At 36.1% G+C, this 10,289-nt stretch overlaps 1 pseudogene; it reads right to left on the minus strand.

Annotated features, from left to right (window-relative positions):
- Nucleotides 1-673: 673 nt before the first annotated feature.
- Nucleotides 674-5,371, minus strand: LOC114627895 (annotated as a pseudogene).
- Between the last annotated feature and the right edge of the window lie 4,918 nt (nucleotides 5,372-10,289).

The raw sequence follows: 10,289 nt of genomic DNA on the forward strand, positions 1-10,289 counted from the left end.
GTTTTTGTTAAAATTATCATATTTATTTTTATAAACAAAACTACAGACAATATAACGATTCCACTTATTGACATATTCTAATCTTTCTATACAGAAAATAACATAACAGACTTCCTTTTCCAGAGTCTTCTACTTGTCTCCCACTACAGTGTGAGCCTTTCAAATCAGAGCTTGAGTCTCTAACAACTGTTTTCCTCTGGAATCACGTCCAATGTTTCTACCAGTTTTCCCAGAATAGGATTATGGTCTTAAATGGAAACCAGGTGAACAGAAGATAGGCACAAACCAAGACCTGGGTCATATTCCATCATCCATTTTTAGCACCAAACTGATTTCTACCAGTTCTTGTTTAGCAAACCCATCCAGGGACAGCACCACTGAAAGCTTTACAAGATAATTAAATCAGCCAAGTATTTGGAAATAGAAACATAGCACCAGTAGAAGATGAAGGGCCTCTAGCCTCACTTGATCACCTCCACATCAGACAGGAAGTGGGTTGTGCAATAACAAAACACAAACATATACACACAAGAAATGTAGAGTGCCCCAAAGCTTTCCACCAATATTTAAGAAAAAAGCCATCAAAGCCTCAGCTGTTGCCTACAGTCTTTATTGGAGTTATACAAAAAGAAGCCCCCAAAGTGAAAAAGTACATTATGTACAAAAACACTTTCTCTCAGGAGGAAGGTTCTGCTCGCCTCTTAACATGCAGTGCTTTTAACTGTAGCTGCAGACTCCACTGTCCCCTCTGCTGTTGTCTGGCTCTCAGCCTGATTCTCAGCCTCAGCTTCCATGTTTTCTGAAACTTCATTTCCACTGGAGACAGCATTCCCACTGCCTCCATTCACTTTCAGCTCTTGTTTAGCTTTCTTTGCATCATCTTTCCGGGAACTTTCTTCCTCTAGTTTCCTCTTCTTTCTGACAAGATGAGAAATATCTGTCACACAATTTGATGAGGAAGCGTCATCTATTGGTTTTCTACTGGCAATCATGGATACTGAGGCACCGGCTCCACTAGGAGTGAAACCTGAAGTAGAGCTCTCCACCAAAGTAGCTTTCAGGGCCAGTTCAGCTACATTCCCACTCCGCTGAGATTCCTTTGCATCTTCTATCTTCTCTCGAATTTCAGGTAGCATTTCTTTCAGCTCTTCATTTTTTTTTTAATATTCAGTAAATTATCCTTCAGCCTCCTTCATCTGATCATGTAGTACAGCCATTCTCTTCTCAATGACTTCAATAGATTTACCAAACTGCTACTGCCTCATCATACTGAGAGTTGTAACCATAGGCCAAACCCAATAGATAGTGTTTCTCTGTAAGGAGACGATCGTGAGCTTTGAAATATTGTTCTTGCAGGCTTAGGAAAGCCTGAAACTCCTCCACAGTTTGGATATAATTCTCAGATTCAACACTAACTTCTCCAAGTTTATGATGGGCTTGTGCAGCATGAAGCTGGGCTTCTTTTGTTTCTTGCCTCTTAAAAATGATCTTGGCTAAATCCAGCATATCCCAGGCAAGTTATTTATTCCCAATTTCCTCTTCATTTTCTTGAACAGACTTTTTTTCAAGAACTGACTCATTTGGTGTTTCTTCAGCCTTGTCATTTTCTTTGTCTTCTTCCTCTGAGCCTTCAGTTTCATCTACATTATCATTATTTTCTACCAAAGATTTATCTTCTGTTTTTTCTCCTTCTTCCTATTCTACATGTACTCCTTCTAAGGCATTTCCCAACACTCCATTCTCCATTCTGGCCAACTCCAGAAGTGACTTCCCATTAAAAAAGAAGGCTTCTCCACACTCATTAGCCGTTTCTCCATACTTCTTACCTAAAAGACTAGCTGCTTCCTGGAATGCATTAACAGCTGCTGGAATATCACCCATCACCAGATGTTTCTGTCCTAATCCCAGTAGTTTCTTAGCTTCACTATCCACATCCAGACTCTCCATTTTATCTACAGAGGTAGAAGGAGCAAGAGCATCTTCAATATTGTCAGTGGAAACCAGCTCCACAGCGATGGCAGCAGTGGCTGTACATTCTGTGGCCTTGGTTCCCCTGAAGTGGTGGGCCAGTGGGCAGAATACTGCCTTCAAAGAAAACAAGAGAATTCCAGACAGTGAAGACTTACTCGGGCAGAGAAAATGGCAGATTCCAAATTAAAATGTCAAGAAATGAATTTCAAATTCAGAAGAATATTTCTAACCTATCGCAGAAAAGCAAATAAACGATTTTGCAATTCCATCTTACAACTTTCAAAATGGCTAAATCAACAAAACAAGTGACAGATCATGCTGGTGAGGCTGTACTGCAAGGAGAACATTCATCTGTTGCTGTTATGAGTGCAAACTCATGCATCCAGTATGGAAATCAGTGTGGTTATTCATCAGAAAGATGAGACTCAATCTAACCCAATATCCAGTTGTAGCATATTTTGGCATATACCCAAACCTTGCTTCATCCTACTACAAGGACACTTGTCCAACCATATTCAATGCTGCTTTCTCATAATAGCCATATTTTGAAAACAGCCTAGATGTTCTACATTGGAAGACTGGAGAAAGAAAATGTAGTATATTTACACAAAACACTATCACTCAACCACTAAAAAAACTACATCATGAAATTTGGAGGCAAATAAGATAAGTAAAAAAAATCATCCTGAGTGATGTATCTCAGGTCCAAAAAGATAAATAGGTTAAATATAGGGAAGTAGAAATAAACAGATCTCTTTAAGAAAGAGAAATAAAATAGATATTCATGAATGGATGGAGGGTGTGACATTCAACAGTCAGGTAGGCACAGAAAAGAGAAAGGGTCTGGTAGAAGGATATATGGAAAAAGACAGCTAAAATCATGGAGCATTTGAGAGGTAACATGGAAACCTAATACAGTAGAAATATTCTCATCTGAAAGAAATTCCCATATAAAAGGGAGAAACCCAACTGGATATCTCTTGTCACCAAACAAAGCACAGAATTCTGGTTTTGGGTTACAGTTAATTGTTTTGCTGTTCAAAAGAACCCGAAAAAGAATCCCCAAACAACACAGACTACTGCCATGACTATAGGTTGTTCTACACAAACTGACAGCAAGGCCCCACTGCATGAACAAAACATCTATACAACTCATTGAACAAGAAGATACCAAGCTGGTGCCTACACAGTGCTTTCTCCCCCTGTGTTCCTGCATCTTCATTACAAGAAGGTATTCTGAGAATATTCAAAAGAGAAATGACAACACAAAGCCAGACACATAACATTTATCTACAGAGATATGCTAGGGCAGTGGTGGCACAAACATTGTGGGAGCAACCAATCAGTAACAGATCTGACTAATACCAACATCCTGAGATGGAACCAAGAATTTGAGACTAGAGAACCCAGGGACATATAGTGAAATAAAATAATATTGGTTTACAAAGAAAGAATGAGAGAGCAAGAGAAACAAAGAAACAAATAAAAGAAAGTAAAGATACATAATATTCCTAACTATATTCTGTAACACTGGTAGATTAGTGCCTTGTTCAACCATCTTCAGAGAAGTGGATAAATTAACTTTTGTTGTAGTTTGATGTGCTGTTGTGGTTTTGCTGGGATCATGATGCATTTCATATCTAGTTTTTGGGGATTTTGATGTGTTGTATTTAGTTTTTTTTTTTTTTTTTTGAAGAACTTCAAGTTAAGTGATTAGGAAAGGGTTTGATAAAAATAGGGACAGCAGAAAGAATGGAAACAGGCAACCTTTCGAAGGTAGGAGGTGGAAGTATCCTCTAGAATGTGCTAGAGACCTAGGATGTGAGAGACACTCAGGACTCAATGGTGTTGGTGGTGGGGCTTTTATAAAATGCCCAACAGTGGAGAGAAGGAACTTTTAGAGTTTAATTCCATTAGAAAGACATGGCATTGAGTGGGGGGAGGGGATGATGGGGTTGCCATCCCACAGTCAAAAACTCTGACCCAGAATTGTTCCTGTCTAAAAGAACTTCAGGGACAAAAATGTAGAAGAGACTGAGGGAAAGGAGGCTCAATGACTGTCCCAAATTGGGATACATCTCAAGGGGAGGCTTCAAGCCCTGACACTATTACTGATGCTGTGGTGTGCTTATAGACAGGAACCTAGCATGACTAACCTCTGAGAGGCCCAACAAGTAGTTGAAAGTGCCAGAAACAGATACTTACACCCAAACAATGGATAGATGCTGGAGAATTAGGGAAAGAATGGAAGAAGCTGAGAGAGGGCGACCACTTTCAAGTACCCTGGACCCCTGAGATCTCTCAGACACTGAACCACAACCAGGCAGTATATATTCGCTGATAAGAGCTCCCTGAAAAATATACAACAGAGGATTACATGGTCTGTCCTCAGTGAGTGATGTACCTAACCCTTGAAAGATTTGAGGTCCCAGGGAGTAGGGAAGCCTGGTGGTGTGGATGTGTGGGGACATCCTCTTAGAGACAGGAAAGGAGGAATGGGATTTATTGTCTAATAAATACTTAAAAATAAAATAAAAAAACTAAAATAAATTGTCTTGCCCATCATTTTCTTCAGAGAAAGTCACTGCTGGCTTATCAGACAATGAAGGACTTATTTCCTCAGGTGAAAATGGCATTATTTCAAGTGGTGGGACTGATGGTATTATTTGCATCTGGAGTTGTTTAATTTTGTCATAAAGCTCATTTTTTCCTTTGTCAGTTTGTCCAGAGATACTAAAAGCAACAAGCTAGCAAAATCATTTTCCTATTTGCCTTCAAACTGTTTCCACAACAGGCCTTCCATATTCTAAAAGCTTCCAGGATAGAGAAGCCTGTCTGGACAGGTTTCAGTAGTTGAAGTTGCTGGTGAATTGGAAGGTGCTGGCAAATTATTAAGCCAGTTCCAGATTCTTAAAAGATTTATCCCCATACTTCTGTTCTTCTAGAACCAATCCTGGAACAAACTTCTGTGCCAGTCAGGGGTCTCTATAGTCACAGAATTTATGGAATGTCTCTATATATTAACACAATTTACTGTAATGACATGTAGTCTAACTCAACAAAGGGCAGCTGTGAATTTGAAGTCACAGAATCCAGTAGTTGCTCAGTCCACAATGCAAATTGTCTCACCTGGTCTTCTATATAAACTGGAATCCTGAAAAGTTACGTTCCAAACAATATGCTGGCAAGTAAGTGCAAGCAGGCAGAGAAGAGTCTTCCTTCTTCTAGTGTGCTTATATAGGGCTTCAGCAGAATATATGATTCAAATTAAAGGTGTGTACCGCTCCACCTGAATCTGAAGCTTGCTTTGTAGCAGACTGACCTTGAACTCAGAGATCTGCTTGGCACAGTCTCCTGGGATTGAAGCATGCACTACCTTGCTTGGGCCTAAGCTTTTCATGACCACTATGCCTCAAGATTGCCGTGTTAGGATCCTGGTCAGAAGCTGAAGTCTTCAGCCTCAAGATCTGGATCACATGTGCCTTCCATTTCTGGTTTGTAGTTCATTCCAGCTGCAGTCAAGTTGATAACCATAACAGTGACTTTATGGAAAACCATTATTTTGTCATGTGTAGCTTATCCCTGTGATGGTATACAGCTTGATCTATTGAAAACCTTACTCAGCTGACCTTTCTTAACCCTCAGTGTATACATTATCTGAAGCTCTGAATAACAATGGTTATTCCATGGGGAAAAAGTTAAAAATAATAAAAATGAAATTATGTTAAATAACAAAAATTAGAATTAAGTTAGCATAGACTTTAAAAAGTAGTATGGAGATTACCTCAACTAAAAGTAGAAATCATGAGGTGGATTAATGCTCCCATAGTGTTCATTTGTAAAGGAAATAAAATGAACATATTCAATAGGCTTTTGCTGCTGCATGAATCATAATTATTAAGAGGTGAAATGAATTGTAAGTGTCCATCTGTTGAGTAAGTTATGAATTGTTGTACTCACTCACACAGGGATAGTATTCAGACAAATCTCCACAAACTCACTGATATGTAAAACGCTAAACAGTTAAGTTTTGAAAGAAAGAGAATGATGTTTGTCATGACTAGAGGCAGGAAGTGAAAGGACTACAAAGAGGAGAAATAAATTCTAGAGGTAGATTGTACAAAACAAACAACTCAGCTCTTAGAAATGTCTGATATTTTAGGAGACTGCTATCAAGTGAGATTTAAAAACTTTGCGTATAAAAGGGAGCAGCTGAAGCAACACATCACTAAGCTTAACTTGACCACCCTACAATATTAATCTATTTCTGTGCAATATAAAAATAATCTTACCAAATAAAATCTTTGAATGACTTCTCTAAATTCTGTGAGGTATATCTTGGGCTATTGTTTTCATTGATTGATAAAGTTGATGTTTCTTACTGGCTCTATTGGGTGGAACACAATGCCATATATAATCTAGTCAAATGTTCTACTAATGAGGAATATACCAAGCCAATGGCTATCAACTTTTTAAAATTGTATAATCCAAAGGATATTACCAGAATATATAATCAATGGCTGAATGTAGTACCTAACTATTTGTGCTTAGGTATGTCATTTTAAAGTTCCTGAATCAAGCAGCTTTAAATGAATTCCTCTTAATTTGAAGTCTCTGAAAGTCAATTTCTTTGAAAGACAATTTTAATTGTTATAAATTAGTAAAGTTGATTAAAGAAAAATATTTCCATTTTATTTTATAATTTCTTTCAAAGCAAATTATGAAATAATTTTAGCTTAACATGTTCTTTTGTAAAACCAAATCATTATTAGTATTTTCAAGTAATTGAAAATATGTTAATGTAACAGTGCTTTTGTTATTTCATGAAATTAACATTAAAAAAGTATATAAATCTGACCCTCTCTAAGCATATAGATCATGAAGAGTTTGTATAGGGAAGAGATCATTTCCTCTCTCTTTTCTTACTCCTTAGCACTAGGACCCTTCCTAGATATTGAGGCCACAAATCATGCACTAGAGCCAGACTTCAATATATCTTATAGAATCTCAGCCCATGCAATTATTACTCAATAAGTGACTCTGCTTTCCTATTCATCTGTATTCTCTTTAACTTAACACCCTTTAATGTATCCATCCCTCACCTGCATCTTGACTTCTCTCTGAGCTCAGTCTGGTCCATCCTAGACCCTCATTTTACTCTGATTATCCAAATAATATGGCTGTCACAGCAAGAGAAAATATTCTCTAGCTCTACCTGCCAGAAACTATACAAGGGATAGCCTCATTAGCACATCATCATGCCTGAGGATACCTTAGTGGCACAAATGGATTTAGTAAGAGACTAGAACACATCACTAGTATTCTATGGGTACATATTAAAATTTTTCAACATGTCAGATCTCCAGTGTTTTGGCACTATGGGATAAAAACTACTATGAAAAGATGAAACAGATCCAGGCATGCCTTTAATCTCAGTGCTTGGAAGCTGAGACATGTTGATCTCATAAATAGTCATAAATAGTCTCATCTACCACTGACCATAACAAGCCAGCCTGACAGACAAAATAATCTCACTGTTTAATACCAGTGAACATGAGAACAGGCTATTCTGAAGAGAAAATTCCAGGCTAGATTGTATTACATATAGATTTTGTTACAAACAAATAAAGAAACAAAACAAAACAAAAACTGAAAACTTCCAAAACAGGAAAAGAGACAGCTAACAATCTAACTATTAACTATTAACAAACAATACCAAAACATCAAGAAAACATGCACCTGACCCAATTTCAAAAGTCACCAATCTCATAGAAGAATAACAACTTAAATAAAACTTAACAAACAAAATTCAAAAGAACAACTATAAACATGCACAATAGTTTCAATTAACAATAACAAAAGTTTCCTTCCCAAAACATGAATAAACATTAGAATGAACTTAAGGAAGACAGAAATAGTTCAATAATTGAATTCTGCTACCAATCAACATATTTTGGGCATTCTATTTATATTAGGAAAAAATGTAATTAGCCTATATGTCCATCAATCATAAATGAATAATGAAAATGTGATTATGTATACACACAAGATATAACTTCATTCATTGACAGAATGTTTATTTCAGGCTATTGGGGAAGAAAAGTCATAAATAGTCTCACCTACCACTGACCCTAACAAGCCAGCTTGACAGACAAAATAGTCACACTTTGTAATACCTGTGCAGCAGTTAAGGGTTTAACTAACCACTATCACATCGATAGTGAGTCCTGGTTCAAGAAAAGGTCCAGCACATGACTTGGGAAGAGATTGGCTCTAGCTGTGAAGTTACTACTGTCATTTAGCTAAATTGACTGCCACAAAGTTACTACTGTTATTTAGCTAAATCAACATACCATCAAACTTTCTTCTAACAGTTTATGTTTATACTAATGGACAAATGCTACTCTACTCACAGAAACCTCTCTTCACTGAATGCAGTAATTCACTGATATTCAATCTGTTGAGAATAAGTGATAACTTGAAAATGCATGCTGTTCTAAACATGTTACTTATATTATCATTATTAAGGCTCAGGGAAGATTGAATGAGATGGGAAGGAAAGAATATAAAAGATGAAAGATTAGGGGGACTGTAAAATTCAATCTTCCTCTGCATGAGAATGTTATTGCAATCAGAAACTCATAGAAATTGTGAATTCTTAGACTGGATCTTTGCAAGAATGGCATGATAAGCAAGCAAATAAATGAATATAGGTGGAGGAAAGGTTCAAAAGCTCCAACACCAATACAGAACTATGACTATTAATGCATTTGTGGAGGAGAATCATTGACTTCAGTTTGATGCTCACTGCTAATTCCACCAGGCTCCCATTAGTAACCCCAGCACAATTACCATATAGATGGTCCCAGTTAATCTAAATGAGTCCCAAAACAAAACCAAGGAAAAGAATTTTGAAATCATACTACTAGAGATAAGAAATGAGTGTCATGTATGAGAACTGATAAAAGAGGAATGAAGATTAATCAGAATGCACTAGATACATGAATGAAATTATCAAAGAACAAATTAAATTAATAAAAATAGACATAATGTGTTAGTAGAGAGAATAAAAATAGTAAGTTTAGCATGGTTCTTATATGTGTGTGTGTACACATACACTAATAACTATGTATACATGGAAATGCTTATTTTTCAACCTTTTACATGTTTTAAATATATGTATAAATCTGATAAATCATAAAGTAAACACATTCAACTGATTACCTCTAAGAATAAATGAATTATAGTATCACAAAGAAATGGATTGACATTTAATGGTCTATTTGTGTACATCCTTTTAAATAAAAATTAAAGTCAGTGGCAGTGGAGTGACAGCTAAATAGTTAGAGAACTGGCTACTCTTCTAGAGGGCCTGGGTTCTGATCCCTTCACCCACATGTGGGCTCAGGAACATCTGCAATTCTAGTTCTGGGTGATTCAATACTTCTAACATTCATGCACACAGTACACATACAAATTGACACACATTCAGAAAATAAAGTAAGCATTTTTTAAAAAAAATTATTAAGTCACTGTCTGAGTGTGTACATAAAATTAAATTAAAAAGAGAGAACTAAAATTTGAGAAGAACCAAAGGGTAGTACACGGGATCAATTGAAGAGTGGAGGAGAAAAGGAAAGTGATATAATTATGTTTTGATTTTAAATATGAAAATTGTTAAACTTAAAATATTAGTAAGTTAGTAGCTTAAGAAAATGAACATAGATGATATCATTAAGTTGTTTAAGATCCAGTATTACACCCACTTAACCTTTAATGGCTACTTAAAAACATTTATCAAAAGTTATTAAACTGTGTTTTCTTTTTATTATGTTAATATATTTGATTATAATTTATTATCATCATCACATGCAGATGTATAATGTATGTGTTGATTCTATGGTGCATATCTATAGATCAAATATTGTGTTGTGGACTGACTATTTCCTTCCACCTTAAAATGGGTCTAGTAGTTAATTCAGAGCATCTTGTGCATCAAGAGCTTTTTACCCACTGAGCCACCCCAATGGATTACCTTATAATTTTTAAACCAACAAACAAATTTTGGTGTGCTTAAAATGTATAATATGATTCATATGAAGGTTATTAATCTTGTAAAATTGTTGCATTCAGATAATTCACACATAACATTGGACAGTTACCATTTCAATGTAAGAACATATATTATCTTCACATTTTTGGATGACATAGTGACCATGTTATGTATCAGTTGAACTTATTCATTTGTAACAAATGTTTGAACATCTCCCTAATCATTTCCCAAACTTTTCACATTATAATTCTAAGACACATGTAAG

Source organism: Grammomys surdaster, unplaced genomic scaffold (assembly GCF_004785775.1).
Source record: "Grammomys surdaster isolate TR1022 unplaced genomic scaffold, NIH_TR_1.0 261, whole genome shotgun sequence".
Lineage (NCBI taxonomy): Eukaryota > Metazoa > Chordata > Mammalia > Rodentia > Muridae > Grammomys > Grammomys surdaster.